Source organism: Rattus norvegicus, chromosome 1 (assembly GCF_021556685.1).
Source record: "Rattus norvegicus strain SHRSP/BbbUtx chromosome 1, alternate assembly SHRSP_T2T, whole genome shotgun sequence".
In the NCBI taxonomy this organism is placed as follows: domain Eukaryota; kingdom Metazoa; phylum Chordata; class Mammalia; order Rodentia; family Muridae; genus Rattus; species Rattus norvegicus.
This window is the reverse complement of record NC_141534.1, coordinates 243,825,514-243,847,130: the sequence shown is the minus strand read 5'-3', so window position 1 is coordinate 243,847,130 and position 21,617 is coordinate 243,825,514. Positions and strand designations below refer to the sequence as shown.

Sequence of the window (21,617 nt, the reverse complement as noted above, 5' to 3'; positions counted from 1 at the left end):
ATAATTAGTGCCAGAGTTGGAAGGAAATAGAATATCAGCTAAATGTTTACAGCAAAAATAGTCTAAAATATGAAGTATATTACTGGTACACCTATCTGTGTGTTTGTGTCGGTGTCATACATACATGCACACATAGAATGACAGTTTCTTTCATCTAAGTTAAAGTCCCAAATTTTTACTTGTATGTTTTCCATTTTCAAGTTCTTCAACTGGAGAAATATGCACAAATGAGTTTTGAATGCTCTCTTTGTGCCAGTCACTGCACAAAGAACTGAAGATTCCAAAGCCCTCAATATCATTTCATGAAGTTTGATGAAATGGAAGCTTCTGAAGGTAAAAGGTACCATTGTGTTTGGTTCATTGAGACTTCTAAAAAGTGTAAATTCATGTAAGGATCTACACAATACAGCGTGTAAACATTATGGGCTTTTGGAAGAATACTTAGAAGCTTTTGTCATGCCATACCAAATAATTTTTTTAGGTGAGGAAATATCAGATATGTCTGAGGCATATATAGATTTCTAAGTTGTTTACATTTAAGTTGCCCTGCACCTTCCCATAACCTCCTACTGTCTCAAAAATGATCCTGATCTGAGCAATCGTTTTATGTCCTTGCTTCTTCTTTGCCGGGTGGAGGACTGGTGGCAAAAATTAAAGCCAAGGCAATTTTTTGCAATGCTTTGCTAAAATTAGGTAAGAATGTTTAAGTCAGTTCCTTTGCAGAATTTCCTGTCAGCTGAGTTAATATGGCAACCCTCACATCTGGTCAGGAACCTTATTTTGAATTAAGATGGAATTCATCCTCTGGATTCAAATCTAGACAGCTCCAGTTGATGTTTCCATAGTACCTGCAACCCTGTCAGCTGTTAGAAGAGGCAGAAACTGAACGAAGGCTGTGTCTGTGAGCCTGGGCTGTTTTGAAAGCTCTTCAAGTTACGTCCTTATTGCACTCTGAAATAAGGCTGTCAGCACTCCAAGTTGTAAGCCAGGGCTCAAAATAATGTGTGCTGCTCAGTTTCCCATACAAGTGCCTGGTCAGGCATCTCAAAACCTTTGCACGTTGAGAATGGTATTGTGAAATTGTGTAAAACTCAGACAGCTTGTGAGCCTCGGGTCCTGGGAATCAGCAAAGGCTTGAGCTGGATGAAAGCTTGACAAGTCTTCATTGTGGTCCATTTTTATCTGTGACCATGACAACACTAACCAAAAGAGATGGGATCATTCCTTTACCTAAAGGCTCTTCAGAAAACAATTTTACCACTTCCCTTACTGTCAAGAATTTCATCTCAGATCAATCTAAACGTCTCATGGGCTACAGAATTGATGAGTCCTGACTTCAGAGCCTGCTGCTCTCGCCAGAATTAGCGATTCCGTCTTTTAGTAAATAAATGTCATCACTCATCATACATGCTATACATCCACTGGTCCTTTTGTCTTGATCACTACTGAAAATAAGAGGTAGACATTATCATCACGAATCATAGGGGTGGGTATCCAGTGCCTAACAAATGTTTTCTGAGTCAGCTATATTACATATGTAAGTCCGGAGAGCCCTTCTCTAACCCTGACACAACATTTGAGAATTAGTAACTTAGCACTGGCTACCCACTTAGCTGGGTAGGAAAAGAAGTGGCTGGGCAGCGAGTATGTATCCCTTCGGCACACTAGTAGCTGTTAACCCTAAATTATAGGAAATGAACAAACTTTCCATTTACATTGATATGAACACCAGTGAAGAATATATGTGATTATCTCTGAGTTGCCTCCTTTTAGATGCCCAGTGACTATAATATTGGGATGACTGGACTGTGAGGTATCATCGGTGAGATCAGGAAGTTTTATTGAAAGCTTTTCTCAGAGAGGTATGCTCAGTAACCATTTTCCCAGGTCCCTGGGGAATAGACATCTGTTTTCAACGGTGCCCTATAATGTAGACCTTAATTTCCAAAGTTACACTTCAAAGAATCCTGCTGTTCTCTTTGGGAAATGTATTTCTTTGTAATACTTGGTTGAAAAGCAACTGTGTTCCAGCTGAGATATTTAACTTAGAAAACGTGCAATAAACCCAGCAAAGTTGACGTCTCCCTGCTTTACTCTAGCAGTTTTGTGTTTGAATATCAAAATAAGTTTAAAATGGTATCTTGGATAGTGTCTTGCTGTTCCACTTCTGTGAAGAGACACTACCACTGCGACAAATCTTCAAAGAGGAAGCATTTCACTGGGGGCCTTGCTTACACTTTCAGAGTGTCAGTCCGTGATCATCATGGTGGGAAATAGACAGGCTTGGCACTGGGGCAGCAGCTGAGAGCTCTGCACACTGAACCTCAGACAGGAGAGAGGAGGGGAGAGGGAGGGAAGGAGGGAGAGACAGACAGACACAGACAGACAGACAGACAGGAAGGAAGGACCTGGCACATTCAAAGCCCACCCCGTGACACACCTCTAATGCCACTGCCTAATGGTTCACTAAACATTTAAATGTATGAGCCAATAGGTTGACCCATGTGATGCTGCTCCTCTCCGTAGAGTAAAATGTATTGAGTGCCAGCAACTTCATGTGACTTAAATAACCAGTCTGTAACTGCGTTTCTTAGTTGCTTTGAGTTTCAAAGTGCTGTAGGACAAGTATATTGTCTCTCTAAAATGTTATAGGAGTTGAATAAAATAGTATATGCAAAATCCCTAGTATAGCACCAGAAATGTTCATACTAAATGCTATTTTTTAATTGTCACAAACAGCATGTTTTACTACTTATCTTTCATTTACATAAACACATCCATTTTGAAAATGAGACAGAAATGCTAATAAGCGTTTCAAATACTATCTTCGTTAAAGCTCTTACACATACTAAGACTAAACAATGTCTCAACTGTTAAATTCAGAGCAGAAGTTAGATGGAATTCTTCCTGCTTATGAAATCTCAGATCCCATTTCAATAAGACTTTTGTTTTTAACATGACGTACTGATGATCACAGGGGTATTCTCTGAGGAGATTTGGCTCCAATGACTAAGACTACTTCAAGAGCAAGTTTCAAAGTCTAACTACACAGTCTCACCATAGGAAATCACCTCAGTATGACATAAAAACTTTGAGTCAGGTAGCATTTAACTGCCCAGAATCACTAGCCCGCCCTCTAGTCATTTGTGACATTATTGATACAGTTCAGCCTAAAGGGCCCCTCAAATTATTACTAGTGATGTGCTTAGTCTTCAGTAAGCTAGGAAGACTTTGATATATTCTCTAAGATCACATGCAGACCATGGGATTTTTAATGGTGATTGTCCCGATAGACTTCATCTATGTGCTTACCTATATAATGAGAATTCACATATACCATAGAAGACATTGAATCCCCTGTATAATGGGAATAAATATTAACCACCAGAATTTGAAAAGAATCTGCTGAAATCCCATTAATATTTATAGCTGATCTGTGGGACTAGAGACATCTTTAGTATAATATAAAATATTTCAAATTCACGATTATAACAATGTAGCATCCTTGAAATTAAAATATAGTTTTCCACTGAAGTGGATTTCTGTTCTATGTATTACTAGTGAATTCTTTGTTGCTGTTATTATATGCCTTTATACTACTTAATAGGGTCAGCAAGGTGACCTTGAAACCCGAGTTCAGCTGAGCCTGATTCTCTTCATTAAAAACAAAATCCCTGTTTGTTTCCTTTCCCTCCTATTTTCAGAATAATGGCTTCTCAAAGAATTTCTTCTTTAATTGAAGAATCTTGCCCAAGTACCTAGATCTAATCTTTAATCAAAAGTCAAAATATAACAGGAAAAATAATTCCACTCATCTCATTAGGAAAGAATAAGAATGCCCAAAGTGGCCTGGTTGATTTTCTCTACAAAAGGGGACAGGAATATGTTAACACTAACTTAAATAACTTCATTGTCTGATTGGTCTCAGATCTTAAATTTCAAAATGTTATAATATCAAAGCAAAAATCTTCACCTTAATGAACCAAATGGACTAAAGCAAAGATTTCGGTCAATTATAGCCAAGAGATATATTTCATCTTTTTACAGAATCCTTTCAACAGTTACAGATCTAAAGCTAAACTCAACCATGCAGCTACTATGGTGACAACATGATATTCTTAGGGCAAACAAATCTTGCCTGATTCAGGAAAATAGGCCAATGATAATGTCACTTAAGATACAAAGTTTCACATAGGGCACAGTGCTGACTAGAACAAAATAGCAATGTATAATAAAGACTGACTTCACAGGAATGGGGAGTATTGAGGATAGAGATTTTAGTGGACTGACATCATAGAAAACCTAGGATTTTTTTTACATATTGTGGAAAGAGAACTGCAGCCAGCAAGAGCCTAAAATCCAAATGTGAGTTAGGTTAAGCCCTCTGCCCTAGGGAGCTGAGTGAGGTCCAATTAAAAGACCATTGAATCCTTCTGTTTCTTCCTTTTGGCAGCCCAAGTAAAAGCTGTAACAAACTGAAAACTCCCGTTGTCCCAGGATAAATAGATGTTTTCATAAAGCTTGGGGGGTCTTAGCCAAAGGACAAAGCTTCTGTTAAACAGATCCAGAAATATATACAGTCTCGCTAAATATGGCTTTTTTTCTAAATGAGCAGAATCTATGGAAGTTTAAGAAGAATTGATGCTAGAAAAATTATTCCATCCCTGGACAAAAGTAGGAATCAGAAATTCTTGTGAAAATTGCTTTCTTCACTCTTTTTCATCGATATCCAACTGTTCTTCCATGCTGCCTACCCAGTGTCTAGCTCCACAGCCCTGTGGCGTGGCCTTTGACAGTCTTCTTTATTTAACAAAGATGAAACCACTTTTCTCACTCTCAAAAGCCAAACTTGGGAAATATCTTTGTTTCTTCCTTTATGTCAATGAAATTGTACTGACCAGTCCCAAAGTCGCCTGGAGCTCATCTCTTCGTTGTGCTTGACATTGCCACACCTTGTTTTCTCCCCAGAATCCTCGAGATACTTACCTTCTCCAGTTCCTTCCTCACGTAGCCAGAAGTCTCTTCCCCGAGCCCACATCTGCCCACGTGCCACTCACTCGCTTCCCACTGAAATCTCTCCAGTACCTTGTTTTGCATATAAGATTAAACCTCAGATCCTACACTGGATTAAGTGATCTAGAACAAAACTTTTCCTACAACGGCCAGATGATAAATACTTTGGATTTTGTGAGCCGTACAGCCTAAGAAGCATCTCCTCGAAACCACTGGTGTAATTAAAGCTATATATACTATGCAATGGCATGGTATGACCATGCCTCAGTAAATTCCACAAGTGTGGAAAGGATCTGGTGTTGACATCATACTTTGTCTACCTCAGCATGTGCCTACTCCACCAGTTTGTCACTCTTAGCCAATCTAGCTGCCCTGTCACACACTTGTGTGTGTGTGTGTGTGTGTGTGTGTGTGTGTGTTAAGGGTTCTTTTTTAATGTATAAAAGTATTTATTGTCAATAAATTTTTATTTAAGTGGTTGGTTTGATTTCTTTGCTGTCCATCCAGGCACTCTGAAAATAGCCCTTTCTCAAGGGCATCCAGTTGTGCTTTTTAGCCCATTTTAAGGTAGGTTTCCCTTGTAACACCCTAGGAAGAAAAGGAATGGTTCATTCAGCAGGCAACCAAGTTTTAAAGACCAGTTATTCCCCAGAACCCACATCCAGAAATATGTACATATGAAATAAACTGTATCATTAGAAATACCAGGTTTAACACGCACAAAGCCAAGAAACCAACGATGCCAGATAATGAATTTCTATCGCACTGTCTTTTGAACACCCAACAGGAAAGAACTGCTGGGTGCAGATACCATGCAGTGCAATGTCACACACTTTTTAACCAGTTGTGAATTTTCCCATTTCAATAATTTCCTCTGTAGACTGCTAAAGTTGAATTACTCCTTTTACAGAATTACTTCTTCTTATTTCTTTTCTTTTCTTTCATTGTCATCATTGTTGTTGTTGCTGCTGCTGTTGTTGTTGTTGTTGAGACAGGGTGTCATAATATAGTCTTGGCTGAACTGGAACTTGGCTGGACTATGTAGACTAGGCTGGCCTCGAACTTTCAGTAATCATTTTGCCTTTGGCAGTACTAGTACTACCCAGTCTTAGGATTAGGTGTATATCACTATTTCTGGACAGAGGCCATTTATAAATTCTTTATTTAATTCAGTTTCCTTCTGTACTCTTAAATAGCTGCCTATATCTTAATTTTCAGTAATTGTGAGTAATCCCAATTGCCAACTTGATGATATGTACCTGGGAGACATATCTCTGAGCATGCCGGTAAATGATTATCCTTATTAGGTTACTTGAGATGAGATGACTGGCTCATTGTGGGCGTGACCATTCCCTAGGCTGAGGATGTAATATGACTTTCAAGCTCATGCTATCTTGTCGTCCCTGTTGTTGTACCTGAAATGTGAGCTGAAATAAACCCTTTATCCCTTACGTTTCCTTTGTTGGGATATTTTATCAATCATAACTACAAGAGAAGTAACTATGATAATAACTATACGTATGTCCGTGAGATTTTTTGCTTAATATGTAATTTATCTTTAAATTTTTAAGGGTCCATAGATGGATCTGTCTGTTTAGCCCTAATATATTTACCACATAGTATTTCTCAGCAACATGCTAGTCAATTAATAAAATGGAGTCAAAGAATGAGAGAAGAAAATGAAAAATATAACTTGCTTATCACTGATATGAAATATAAAAGGCTTTCCTTGAAGTCCATTCTTTCCCAAAGTACATCACTTTAAAATTTATATACTTGAATGCTAGTCATAGCAATTAGTGGACATTTCTCAAAACTTTAAGAGTATACAGATGCCATGGCTCATGCAGCACCCTGAGGCTTATGCAATCTGATGTCGGGTGGGCAAATATGCTACAGCTGACAGCTCTGTCATCCGAAATATAAGCCCAGAAAATTGGGGTGAATAGAATGAAAAGGGGAACACAGGAAATTCAACCACTTTCATTGTTCTTGGCCTCAATGTAAAGCACGTCTCTTGTCCTCATGTTTAACTGATCGAAGTTGCCTCCAACTTATTGCCAAATAGAAGGAGGTTCTGACAGAGCATGGGATGTTTAGTGAAATATGATTGCTGACAGAGAATACAAAAAAATCACTCCAAAGATATTTCCAAGTCTTAAAACAAACTTGGCCATTAGAAGGCACTATAAACCCCACATATTGCCTAAGTATCATTATACATTAGATTATTAGTGTCTTACTGTCACCAATCTCTCAGATCCTTTACTACAGACCTTTACTATAATAGAGCAAAATGATCATTTTCAAAATGATTTCGTGTTATGACCATGACTTTATTATGTGGTCTATAATAGTCTAATTATTTTAAAAGAATTATATGTCACTTTTTGAAGTTAAAGAGCAAAATCTATAAACCATTAGGGAACTGATCTTTATAAGGATAGAAATATCTGTGTTCTTTTAGCTCCCAAATTTATAATTCCATAAGGAAGTCACCAGTCATACATATATTTACTGAGTCTTTATTACACTGTTGCTGTAGGCCAGACATTGTCCTGGGCATCTACGCCCAATTTTCCACTCAACTAGAGCTTATATTTAACAAGGATTACTTGAATATACCCCTACAGGGAGAATTAAAAACTCAAATTCCTTGTAAACAAAGTCTTATCTATCTTATTCTTTTATTTCAAAGGAATTTTGAGGATATGTATTTTAAATTTTATGCACTGAAATGGGGACCGAACCTAAAGAATAACACCTAATGCTGACACCTGGACTCTACATCTGTGCACACAAACACATGTGCCCAAACAGAAACACATACAGAGAGGGGGAGAGACAGACAGACAGACAGAGATGTTGCTTACTCTTTTAAAGTCCATACTCATCATCTTACTAGAATAGTCTCTGAAACAGTCAGTGTGCTAAACTCTAGATGCTTTATTTTATCCTTATAACAACCCTATAACTTATGATGATGATGGTGGTGGTGGTGGTGGTGGTGATGATGATGATGATGGGGGGGGACTAAAGTTGAGAAATTAAGTAAAAACATGACATCAGCCTGAAGTTTGTCTTCAGTGTATAATTTTCAATAAAATAAAAATAAAAATAAAAATTTCTGTCCCACGGGGCCTAACAAAAACTTCCCATGGAGATTTAGTGCCCCCACTACCTACCTTGAGCCATACTGAGACTGACTGAAATCTAGAAACTGAACCCTTCTTTTTAATATTCCTCTTTAATATTTTTATCGTTTGTATACTGAAAATAGTGAATTTTGAAGTTCATCCCCTAAAAGGTTAGTGTATGACCCCAAACATTCTTTCTAATCTCTCTCTCCACCCTTCTCTCACATTGGGATTCATTATGTCCTCAGCTGTTACGCCCCTCCTACTGCACTCCAGTCACAGCCCCAGCATGGAAAGTGAAGGACTAGGAAGCCTAGTTCTCCTCCTTCTGTGAATTATGCTGGGAATCATGAAGATAACTAATCAGGAACCTCAGGAGGCCCAGCACTCCCTCACACAAGACCATTTAGACCCCAAATCATTTTCTAGAGGTAACTTTGAGTTCATGTGCATTAATGGAGCTATTGCCTCTTACATATGCTTTCCACAGAGCTGTGATACCTGTGAATTTTCTATCCATTCTTAGTACATAGATGAAGTAGCTGTGGTATATCAACAACTCTTCTAAGTAATCAATGGGCTGAAAATAAACCAAGACTTTCTTACACAGTGTAGTGCTTTTTCTCACCATAATAGAAAATAGCTCAATTGACCTCAGAAGTGGTCTGGGGGACTAAGATTAAAATCCCAGGGAAAGCTGAAGGGTTGAGAAAGCTCAGATGAAAGTATTTGTCACGTTGTCCCCATGCACCAGAAATCTCCACACTGGGGACAGCATAGGACAGTCAGAGAAAAGATGAGTTTCCTTACTCCAGTGTGTGTGTGTGTGTGTGTGTGTGTGTGTGTGTGTGTGTGTGTATGTGTGTGTGTGTGTATGTGTGTGTGTGTATGTATGTGTGTGTGTGTGTGTGTGTGTATGTGTGTATGTATGTATGTGTGTGTGTGTGTGTGTGTGTGTGTGTGTGTGTGCCATTGGCATAAGTCACTTTCCCATGGTACTGAGTTACGTAAAACACTTTCATAGAAGAATAGACTATACTTTGTACAGATCCTCCTTTTCTTCATCCCCCTCTTTTCTTAATATACACCCACAATAGTTCCCCTCATTCTCTAGACAGTTCAATTCTACTTTTTATGTAATGCTACATACATGGTTTTATGGATTTGTAAAATCCAAGGTCCACCAATGAGAAAGCATACAGTATCTGTCCTGAGGCTGACTTAAGTTACTTAAGATGATTGTCCTTAGTTGCATCCATTCTCTTACAGATATTTCTCTATTAATAAAGCAGAATCTGCATATGAAGAAAACACAACCTCATTCCACAGACTTCTAGAAAGCTAAAGCTGAAAGGATCTTAAGAGAATGGACTTTTCTTAAATCCCTTTACTTTATACATGAAGAAAATGAGGCTCAGAAGAGGAAGTCTCAGACTTCCTAAAGAAAATGGTCAGATCTAAGTTTCTATAACATGCTAAAAACATAAAGTAAAACTCAAGGAAAGTGTGAATGTTAGTGGGATTGATCACAGGTCTAATTAGTCTCACAGGTAAGAGAATTGAAAATGGAGGCGCTCCAGGATAATTTTATTGGAACGTCAGAGTTCTCTCACACAATGGGGCAAACTAAGGACCTGAACGGCTACTGAGTGAGAGAAGTGGACAAGGGAAAGGGAGAAAGACGTATTTCCAGAGTTCAGAGCTGAGAAAGCAGGCAGCTCAACAGTGGAAGTCTGGGTGCTGCAGAGAGCAGTTGTCTCCAGATAGAAAGAATGCCCAGCATGTCGGGGCCACTTGGCTTAGGACTTTGACCACGTCTGAAAAGGGAGATATAAAGGGGGGTGGAGGTTAATGCACTCTGAATTAGAAAACCAGAAATGGACAACCTGGCAATCAGGTCTGTAAGCAACTACTAAATTCCTTAATCTTATGTCATAGGTGTCATGGGACAGTACTCCTGAGGAGTTGTGAACAAAAACCTTATTGCCAAAGATTGGGGAAAACTGTCAAATCAAAATATGCCACTAAAGTCCAATTGGGTGAACCAATGAGTTTTATTGGGGATACGCTTAAGAAAATGAGTGAAGGTTACTTTAAGGGCAGAAATGACTTGAAGACAGATGTATCACTGAAAGCCTACCCCAGCATGTAAAGTGAATAAGTAAAATAAAATTAAATTAAACCTACAAAAAAAAAAAAGCTGCAGTCCATAGCTTTCAGGTAGTTCAACAGGTGGGAAAGTGTCTCTTCTAATGAGCTCAGGTGGTCTTAACCTCTGCTAGACAACTCAGATGTTTTGAGAGTGTCTCTCAGCAGTCCTTACTGGCTATATAAGCTTGGGGACTGAGGGCCATAGTGTATCTGATCTGTTTCAGGGACTTCCTGAAGCTTTTGAATTGTTTGCTTTCTGATTTTTAAGATGCTTCCTTATAAAATGTAATGAAAAACTATTCTACCCCGCTTTAGAACATCTTGGGTCCTAACGAGCTTCCCTCTAACATAGAATGTTTTATCTCAAAGTACTGCCTAACGGTAGGGCTTGCAGATGCCCAGTTATAATGTAGAAAATCACCCCCACTTTTTCAATCCAGCTCCCATGTCCTTCCTCCTTCCTGCTCCTTTGCCATACCTCTCTCCAGTGCTCACAGATGTGGGGGAAATAACATGTTTATGTTACAACTCAAAAAGGCTGAGTTACTGGAAAATGTTACCATTTACTTTCTTAGCTGGCTGCATGCTCTGTGATTAGTTTCCATTATTTACTGTAAAATTGTTTCCCAAATTTGTATACATTTTCATACATGGGCGCTTCAGGAAAACATCTGAAACTGGAAGTCTGAGCTCTATTTCATTTCATCGTGTGGGGTTTTCCAGCATGTTTATATTTAACTAGATGCCCATCAGAATGATTATCTTATGCAGAGCTGTTTAGAGGATGTCCATGTGCCTTGTTAAACATAATCTATCCAAACATATGTAGCTTCGGCTAACAAGGATTACAAACATACATGTGCGTTAGTTTTAAAACTTCCCTTCCTAGAAGCCTTTATTTAAATTGGCAAATGCACATATCCACAGATTTGTTAGTGTTTGCTGACATAGAATAAACAAGTTAAAGATCCCTAAAAGTTTTTACAGAAGAGAAACTAGTAGGTATGTTAGCTTTCATAAAAGATATATACATATAACAACAACTGAAGAAAAAGAGGCCATGGATTTGGAAAAGAGCAAACTTGGGAGGGTTTGGAGGGAGGAAAGGGAAGGAGAAATGATGTAATTTACATTACAATAAAAAAAGGCTAGCCTTTCCTGCTTCATGATAGACAAGCCCCACCCTGTGGCCCAGGTGACACTGGGCCAGTGACTGACCGCACGCATTTTAAATGTGCTCTGCTCAGTCCGGTGCTGCTGATCCGGAACATTTACTCAGTAAGTGGGGAAAGCTTGCTTTATCTATCCACACTCCTTAGAAGATGAGGAATATATTATCCCTTCATTCATTCATTGACCATCCAAACACTCAACAAATATCAAGTACTCACTGTTTGCCAGCCACTGTGAGAGGCATCAGAAATGTTGAAGATAAATGTGAAACAAACAAACAAATTCTCAAACATAAGAGAGCACTTGAATAACAGTCATCCCAGTTTTATGGAGAACTTGCTTTCATTGCAGAAGCGTGGCCCCTGCAGAGTTTTGGGTATTGGAGAAGAACACTGGGCAAACTCCACCGTAGGCCCCAGGTAAAGTTCTCCGGACAGTTGTAAACTGTATCACCACTGTATCCCCACTCCTTCCTGTTTTCAGTAAATGGCCTTTGTTTTACAAACCCATACATCCAATGGGTTCCCTTTACATGAAGAGAGAGTAGAAACTGTTGGGCCTATGTTTAGAAAAGCTGGAACCCACAGGCCAGGGTTTCAGCCTTCCTGCATATTCTGGATGTGGAGGCTTGTGTTTTAAGTGTGCAAATCACTGCAGGATTTGACATTTTAAAAACAAGCATTTTTATATTTTTACTGTAGAGGAGGGGATTAAAAGATGATTGTAAAAATTATAGTTTATAATAAATAGTTAAAAAATGTCTCCCTATCTAGTACTCAAATGAATTGATTGCTTAGTTAACGTAAAGTGTTAAGATGTGTTTTTTTTCCATCTTTATTAAATTGGGTATTTCTTATTTACATTTCTATTGTTATTCCCTTTCCTGGTTTCCAGGCCAACATAGAACCCCTCCCCCTCCCCTTCTATATGGGTGTTCTCCTCCCAATCCTCCCCACATTACCGCCCTCGCCCCAACAATCCCATTCAATGGGGGTCCAGCTTTGGCAGAATCAAGGGCTTCCCCTTCCATTGGTGCCCCTACTAGGCTATTCATTGCTACCTATTAACTTGGAGCCCAGGGTCAGTCCATGTATAGTCTTTGGGTAGTGGCTTAGTCCCTGGAAGCTCTGGTTGTTAGCACCATTGTTCATATGGGGTTTCAAGCCCCTTAAGCTCTTTCAGTCCTTTCTCTGATTCCTTCAATGGGGGTCCCGTTCTCAGATCAGTGGTTTGCTGCTGGCATTCGCCTGTGTATTTGCCATATACTTGCTATGTCTCTCAGGAGAGATCTACATCTGGTTTCTTTCAGCCTGCACTGTTTTGCTTCATCCATCTTATCTAGTTTGGTGACTGTATATGTATGGGCCACATGTGGGGCAGGCTCTGAATGGGCGTTCCTTCAGTCTCTGTTCTAAACTTTGCCTCCCTAACCCTTCCTAGTGGTATTCTTGTTCCCCTTTTAAAGTAGGAGTGAAGCATCAACATTTTGGTCATCCTTCTTGAGTTTCATGTGTTCTGTGTACCTAGGGTAATTCAAGCATTTAGGCTAATTTCCACTTATCAATGAGTCCATACCATGTGTGTTTTTCTGTGATTGGGTTACTTCACTCAGGATGATATTTTCCAGTTCCATCCATTTGCCTATGAATTTCATAAAGTCATTGTTTTTGAGAGCTTAGTAGAATTCCATTGTGTTGATGTACCACATTTTCTGTATCCATTCTTCTGTTGAAAGGCATCTGGGCTCTTTCCAGCTTCTAGCTATTATAAATAAGGCTGCTATGAACATAGTGGAGCACGTGTCTTTGTTATATGTTGGGGCATCTTTTGGGTATATGTCCAAGAGAGGTACAGCTGCGTCCCAGGTAGTGCAATGTCCAATTTTCTGAGGAACCTCCAGACTGATTTCCAGAATGGTTGTACCAGTCTGCAATCACACCAACAATGGAGGAGTGTTCCTCTTTCTCCACATCCTCGCCAGCATCTGCTGTCGCCAGAGTTTTTGATCTTAGCCATTCTGGCTGGTGTGAGGTGAAATCTCAGGGTTGTTTTGATTTGCATTTCCCTTATGACTAAAGATGTTGAACATTTCGTTAGGTGCTTCTCAGACATTCGACATTTCTCAGCTGTGAATTCTTTGTTTAGCTCTGAACCCCATTTTCTAATAGGATTATTTGTCTCCCTGCAGTCTAACTTCGTGTGTTCTTTGTATATTTTGGATATAAGCCCTCTATTGGTTGTAGGATTGGTAAAGATCTTTTCCCAATCTGTTGGTTGCCGTTTTGTCCTAACAACAGTGTCCTTTGTCTTACAGAAGCTTTGCAGTTTTATGAGATCCCATTTATGAATTCTTGATCTTAGAGCATAAGCCATTGTTGGTATTTTGTTCAGGAAATTTTCTCCAGTGCCCATGTGTTCTAGATGCTTCCCCACTTTTTCTTCTATTAGTTTGAGTGTATCAGGTATGATGTGGAGGTCCTTGATCCACTTGGACTTAAGCTTTGTACAGGGTGATAAGCATGGATCGATCTGCATTCTTCTACATGCTCACCTCCAGTTAAACCAGCACCATTTGCTGAAAATGCTATCTTTTTTCCATTGGATGGTTTTGGCTCCTTTGTCACAAATCAAGTGACCATAGGTGTGTGGGTTCATTTCTAGGTCTTCAATTCTATTCCACTGGTCGATCTGCCTGTCTCTGTACCAATACCATGCAGTTTTTATCACTATTGCTCTGTAATACTGCTTGAGTTCAGGGATAGAATAGTTTTAGCTATCCTGCGTGTTTTGTTATTTCAGATGAATTTGCAAATTTTATTGTCTAACTCTATGAAGAATTGGATTGGAATTTTGATGGGGATTGCATTGAATCTGTAGATCGCTTTTGGTAAAATGGCCATTTTTACTATATTAATCCTGCCAATCCATGAGCATGGGAGATCTTTCCATCTTCTAAGATCTTCTTCAATTTCTTTCTTCAGAGGCTTGAAGTTCTTATCATACAGATATTTCACTTCCTTGGTTAAAGTCACACCAAGGTATTTTATATTATTTGGGTCTATTATGAAGGGTGTCGTTTCCCTAATTTCTTTCTCGGGTTGTTTCTCTTTTGTGTAGAGGAAGGCTACTGATTTATTTGAGTTAATTTTATACCCAGCCACTTTGATGAAGGTGTTTATCAGATTTGGTAGTACTCTGGTGGAACTTTTGGGATCACTTAAATATACTATCATATCATCTGCAAATAGTGATATTCTGACTTCTTCATTTCCAATCTGTATCTCTTTGATCTCCTTTTGTTGTCTGATTGCTCACTTCAAGAACTATATTGAATAAGTAGGGAGAGAGTGGGCAGCCTTGTCTAGTCCCTGATTTTAGTGGGATTGCTTCAAGTTTCTCTCCATTTAGTTTAATGTTAGCTACTGGTCTGCTGTATATGGCTTTTACTATGTTTAGGTATGGGCCTTGAATTCCTATTCTTTCCAGGTCTTTTATCATGAAGGGGTGTTGAATTTTGTCAAATGCTTTCTCAGCATCTAATGAAGTAATCATGTGGTTTTTATCTTTCAGTTTGTTTATATAGTGGATTACAGTGATGGTTTTCTGTTTATTAAACCATCCCGGCATACCTGGGATGAAGCTTACTTGATCACGTGGATGATTGTTTTGATGTGCTCTTAGATTCGGTTTGCCAGAATTTTATTGAGTATTTTTGCATCGATATTCATAAGGGAAATTGGTCTGAGGTTCTCTTTCTTTGTTCGGTCTTTGTGTGGTTTAGGTAAAAGAGTAATTGTGGCTTCGTAGAAGGTATTCGGTAGTGATCCATCCGTTTCAATTTTGTGGAATAGTTTGGATAGTATTGGTATGAGGTCTTCTATGAAGGTCTGATAGAATTCTGCACTGAACCCATCTGGACCTGGGCTCTCTTTGGTTGGAAGACTTTTAATGACTGCTTTTATTTCTTTAGGAGTTATAGGGTTGTTTAAATGGTTTATCTGTTCCTGATTTAACTTCAGTACCTGGTATCTGTCTAGGAAATTGTCCATTTCCTGAAGATTTTCAAGTTTTGTTGAATATAGGCTTTTGTAGTAGGATCTAATGATTTTTTTGAATTTCCTCTGATTCTATTGTTATGTCTCCCTTTTCATTTCTGATTTTGTTAATTTGGACACACTCTCTGTGTCCTCTGGTTAGTCTGGCTAAGGGTTTATCTATCTTGTTGATTTTCTCAAAGAACCAGCTTTTGGTTCTGGTGATTCTTTGTATAGTCCTTTTTGTTTCGACTTGGTTGATTTCAGCTCTGAATTTGATTATTTCTGCCTTCTACTCCTCCTGGGTGTGTTTGCTTCTTTTTGTTCTAGAGCTTTTAGGTGTGCTGTTTCTTTCCTCAGGCACTCAGAGCTATGAGTTTTCCTCTTAGCACAGCTTTCATTGTGTCCCATAAATTTGGATGTGTTGTACCTTCGTTCTCATTAAATTCTAAGAAGTCTTTAATTTCTTTCTTTATTTCTTCCTTGACCAGGTTATCATTGAGTAGAGCATTGTTCAATTTCCACGTATATGTGGGCATTCTTCCCTTATTGTTATTGAAGACCAGTTTTAGGCCGTGGTGGTCCAATAGCACGCATGGGATTATTTCTATCTTTCTGTACCTGTTGAGGCCCATTTTTTGACCAATTATATGGTCAATTTTGGAGAAAGTACCATGAGGTTGTGAGAAAAAGGTATATCCTTTCGTTTTAGGATAGAATGTTCTATAAATAGCTGTTAAGTCCATTTGGTTCATGGCTTCTGTTAGTCTGTCTATGTCTCTGTTTAATTTCTGTTTCCATGATCTGTCCATTGATGAGAGTAGGGTGTTGAAATCTCCTACTATTATTGTGTGAGGTGCAATGTGTGTTTTGAGCTGTAATAAGGTTTCTTTTATGTATGTAGGTGCCTTTGTATTTGGAGCATAGATATTTAGGATTGAGAGTTCATCTTGGTGGATTTTTCCTTTGATGAATATGAAGTGTCCTTCCTTATCTTTTTGATGACTTTTGGTTGAAAATTGATTTTATTCGATATTGGAATGGCTACTCCAGCTTGCTTCTTCAGACCATTTCCTTGGAAAGTTGTTTTCCAGCTTTTTACTCTGAGGTAGTGTCTGTCTTTGTCTCTAAGATGTGTTTCCTGTAGGCAACAAAATGCTGGGTCCACATTATGTATCCAGTTTGTTAATGTGTGTCTTTTTGTTGGGGAATTGAGTCCATTGATGTTGAGAGATATTAAGGAGTAGTGATTGTTGCTTCCTGTTATCTTCGTATTTGGATGGGAGATTATGTTTTTGTGTTTGTCTTCTCTTTGTTTTGTTGCAAAACAATTAGTTTCTTGCTTTTTCTAGGGTGCAGCTTGCCTCCTTATGTTGGGTTTTACCACTTATTATCCTTTGTAGGGCTGGACTTGTAGAAAGATATTGTATGAATTTGGTTTTGTCATGGAATATCTTGGTTTCTCCATCTATGTTAATTGAGAGTTTTGCAGAATACAGTAACTTGGGCTGGCATTTGTGTTTTCCTAGACTCTGTATTACATCTGTCCAGGATCTTCTGGCTTTCATAGTCTCTGGTGAGAAATCTGGTGTGATTCTGATAGGTCTGCCTTTATATGTTACTTGACCATTTTCCCTTACTGCTTTTAATATTCTTTCTTTGTTTTGTGCATTTGGTGTTTTGACTATTATATGACGGGAGGAGTTTCTTTTCTGGTCCAATCTATTTGGAGTTCTGTAGGCTTCTTGTATGTTTATGGGCGTCTCTTTCTTTAGGTTAGGGAAGTTTTCTTCCAAGATTTTATTGAAGATATTTACTGGTCCTTTGAGTCTTCTATACCTATTATCCTTAGGTTTGATCTTCTCATTGTATCCTGGACTTCCTGTATGTTTTGGGCCAGTAGCTTTTTCAGTTTTACATGACCTTTGACAGTTGTGTCGATGATTTCTATGGAATCGTCTGCTTCTGAGATTCTCTCTTTTATCTCTGTATTCTTTTGGTGATGCTTGTATCTATGGCTCCCTGTCTCTTCCTTCGGTTTTCTATCTCCAGGGTTTTCTCCCTTTGTGCTTTCTTTATTGTTTCTATTTCCATTTTCAATTCCTTCACCTGTTTCACTGTATTTTCCTGGAATTCTTTCAGGGATTTTTGTGTTTCCTCTGTAAGGGCTTCTACTTGTTTACTTGTGTTTTCCTGCATTTCTCTAAGGGAATTCTTTATGTCTTTCTTAAAGTCCTCCATCATCATGATCAAATGTGATTTTAAATCTAAATCTTGCTTGTCTGGTGTGTTTGGATATTCAGTGTTTGCTTTGGTAGGAGAATTGGGCTCCAATGATGCCATGTAGTCTTGGTTTCTGTTGTTTGGTTCCTGTTTTGCCTCTCACCATCAAGTTGTCTCTGGTGTTACCTTGTTCTGCTATTTCTGGCAGTGGCTTGACTGTCCTATAGGCCTGTGTGTCAGGAGTGTTGTAGACCTGTTTTCCTCTTTTCTTTCAGTCAGTTATGGGAACAGAGTAGGCGTGTAGTCCTTCCTGTCTACTGGTCTTCAGCTGTTTCTGTGGGCATGTGTCCTGAGTCCACCAAGCAGGTCACTTGGAGCAGAAAAGTTGGTCTTACCTCTAGTCTTGGGCCTGAAGTCACTCCTCAGGACTGGATTTCAGCTCTCTGTGAGGGCAGCGACCAGAAGGGCCTGCCGCTACTTCTGGATCCCTGTGCACAGGGGGCCCTAATGGCACTAGGTGTTTTTCTCTAGAGTCAGAAATATGGGCAGAGAGTAGTCTCCTTGGTTTCCTGGGCGAGTCTGCCTCTCTGAAGATCTAGGTCTCCCTCCCACGGGATTTGGGTGCAAGGAGTTGTTTGACCGGGTCCCTTCAGATCCGGGACCAGTCTGGACTGCAGGGCTCCTGCAGCTTGAGTGCCCCTATCTTCCTGTTCCCAGAGGCCCTATACAGTTTCCTCTTGGGCCAGGGATGTGGGCAAAGGTGGTCAGAAGTGGTGGTCTCTTCTGCCCTGTAGTCTCAGGAGTGCCCACAGGTCTGTGCAATGAACTCTCTCTCCCACGGGGTTTGGGAGCAGGGAGCTGTGGACCGGGGTCAGCAAGGTTCGGGTGCCAGCTAGTAAGATGTGGTCTTAAAGAATTGTAATTTTTTCCTTTGGGACAAGAATGTCAACACATGAATATAAAACTATAGAGAAAATTTTGCCTTGGATATTGTTGGGCTGTGAGGAGATTTATATTGTACTGATTCCCAATTGATAAGTGCACCCAACTCAATAAAATCCAGATTTCAACTACAATAATAATAAAAAATGTAAAACAAGTAGGTCTTGACCTATAAATTCACATACCTCTTAGAATACAGAGAAGGAAATATGGACAAATATTGTTAGAAAGCACCTCCCCTTTCATCATCAATGTCCTATATTTAGAAAGGAATGAAAGCCCCTCAGTAATTCCAGTTCTCTGAAATGAAGTGAGTGGGTGTGCTGTTTGTTTGTCTGTTTGTTTGTTTGTAGCATTTACTGTGTGCCAAACCCCAAACTCCTCACTTTAAATGGCTCTAACTTTTGTAGTAATCCAGGACTCTGTCACTAAGGAAAAGAAAAGAATGATCACTAGGGGGGAAAAGTATGCAAATTCAGTTTGCATGTGAAAGCACTATTCACAAGTAGCTAGCCGAATTGAAACTAACACAGATGTACCAGGCATGTGAGCAGGAGGACCAGAACTGGAAAGAATGCGGATTCATGGAGATCCCCAGTGTGCTATGAGAGGAAGTCAGTTGGTTGTGTCTAAAATGGTTCTAATGTTTTTTACTCTTAACTTTCTTTCATCTTCATTTATGTGTGTGGATGCTTTATCTGTAGTATGTCTGTCCACCATGTGCCTGATGCCTCAGAGGTCAGATGAGGGCATTGGATCCCCTAGAACTTGAGTTACATGTTTGTTTTGGTTGTTACTGTGTGGATGGTTGGAATAGAACCTTAGTCCTCTGGAAAATCAGCCAATATTCTTAACCACTGAACCATCTCTCCAGCCCCATTCAACTCTTTGATTCAACCCTACAGGGAAATATGCCCTACAGATAGTTAAACAAAAATGTTACAAATAGATAGGAATTAAACTGTTTGGGCTCCTGTGACAAACAGTCTTAGACGTGTATATAACATTTTATTAACTAATTGCTTCCAGTTCTGGAGGCTGAGAAGTGTGAGATTCAGACACAAGATATTGGAAGTTGTAGCAAGGACTCTGCTCTATGGCCTCATCACCTCCTGAAAAGTCACACCCCTCAAAGCTGTCACAGTGGCAACTAGATTTCCACACATGAATTTAAGGACAGACATTCCGTCTCTGGAAGAATAAACATGTTCATTGCAAAATTGTTTGTAACAGTAGTGAGCTGTGAAAAAACCGTCCAGCTGTAAAAGATTAAATCATTAACTCTGGCAGCCCCAATCTTATTAAACAAGGTAGATGCCAGTGAACTGATAGAGAGCTCTGTAATAGTTTTTAAGTATACAAATCCAGTTCAAAAAACACTGGCTATAGTTGGCTTACATTTCCACTTTAATGTTAAGAGTAAGTACTTAGGCACATATGCAGTATATTTCTGAGGAGCCTTTGAACACAGCTATCTTTGGATGATGGAGGTGCCGGGTCTTGAGGCAGAAGGTGACTCCTTCCCTCTTTGTGGTTATAGGGTCACCACTCTTTATCACAAAGGCACTTTAAAAACAAAGACGTCCCCATCCTATCTTCCCTTGCTCACAGACATATCAGAGACTTTTTGATTTTGCTAAAAAATGGCATTTGAAAAATATGCTGACCTACACAATTTTGCCATTGTTTTCTCTCTTAAAGATTAGTGCATCATATTGAATACCCATGTGGGCAAACAGAAGCATCGTGGCCATCTGAGGGGACAGTATTTCTGATGGAATTTCAGCTAATGTCCCTCAGCTCTGGATAGTGGAAGGAAGGACCCAAGGTGTCCCTGCCAGATGAATCATACATTGTTTCTTAAGATAGAAAGTCATAGTCCAGGACTTTCTGCAAACCTTACCTGGCGTAGCATAGTTCCCTAATAAATGTTAGCTACCATCCTCTGCAGTGACGGGAGGAAAATGACAGCGAAGCTCAGTTATATTTCCTGTAATTGAAGACTGCCATTTGGAGCCTTATCATTTCCCCTTTTCTGATGGGCATTTCATCTTTAAGCGAGAAGTAAGGATTTGTCAGGTAATCTTCATGTCTGATTGCCTGCCAGGAAGAACACAATTTCCCTATTCATTTATCTTTCAGAATCTTTTCTGGGCTATTTTCTTTCTCCTAGCACTTCTTTAGAAGTTGTTGTTTGTCTCCCAGATGAAGCTCTCTGTTTCAGTCTCTTCCTGTTTTCACTGGACATTTAAACTGAGTATGGTTATCGATTTAAACTGAGTATGGTTATCGATTTAAACTGAGTACGGTTATCGATTAATGTGGCTAGATTCCACCTCCAGAGAAGCAACGTGGAAAGGGAAAAGTCAATATTTTCTCCCAAAAGATAGTGCAACAAGAATGTAATAAGTAAAAGGGAAACCTTTAAAACCATCTTTTCTCTATGCCTTGTCCTTTGGTGAAGCACTTATTCCCTGAACTTTGCACTTCTGTTAAAACCATAAGCCTGTGTTGGATTGATAGAAATCCTTGCCAGAGAAATCTGTGCAGTAGACAAGGCTGGACATACGGAACTTGTCTGCGATGTGACTTGCAGAGAGTGAGCCAAATTTTAGTATTTGGTTGATACTTTTTAAAGCAAACCCTGAAATTGTTCCCTCTGTTCCTGATTTTGGACCAACAGGCACAGAATACCAGCCTGTTGCCAAGATATGGGATGCTAAGACAGAATGCTCTGTGCATCTGTGGCCTGCTAGAAAAGGGAGGAAGGAAAGGAGGCTCAGAAGCCTGTGTCAGCCTTCTGAGGTCTTTGTCCCTGCCCTACTCTTCTCCCTCTTCCTCTGTCATACCCTCAAGGAGGAAGTAGAGCATACACGGAATCTACTGATCTGATTGGCTTCCTCTCTGCCAGAGTTGGTGCTGGGTCCCTGGGCTGAGTAGAAGA

General features: G+C 39.4%; 1 protein-coding gene and 1 non-coding gene across 11 annotated transcripts in view; one reads left to right on the top strand and one right to left on the bottom strand.

Annotated features, from left to right (window-relative positions):
* Rnls (renalase, FAD-dependent amine oxidase) overlaps window positions 1–21,617 on the top strand; it is a 273,500-nt gene that overhangs the window by 206,699 nt on the left and 45,184 nt on the right. For 4 of the 10 annotated variants that reach the window (XR_015632554.1, XR_015632553.1, XR_015632552.1 and 1 more), the window contains exon 6: window positions 202–333. The gene's annotated coding sequence lies outside the window, so the exon portion shown is untranslated. 10 annotated transcript variants of the gene reach the window in all.
* Window positions 5,699–5,835, bottom strand: Snora8 (small nucleolar RNA, H/ACA box 8). Its single transcript, XR_015655834.1, has one exon. It is a non-coding gene; the product is annotated as a small nucleolar RNA SNORA8 (small nucleolar RNA).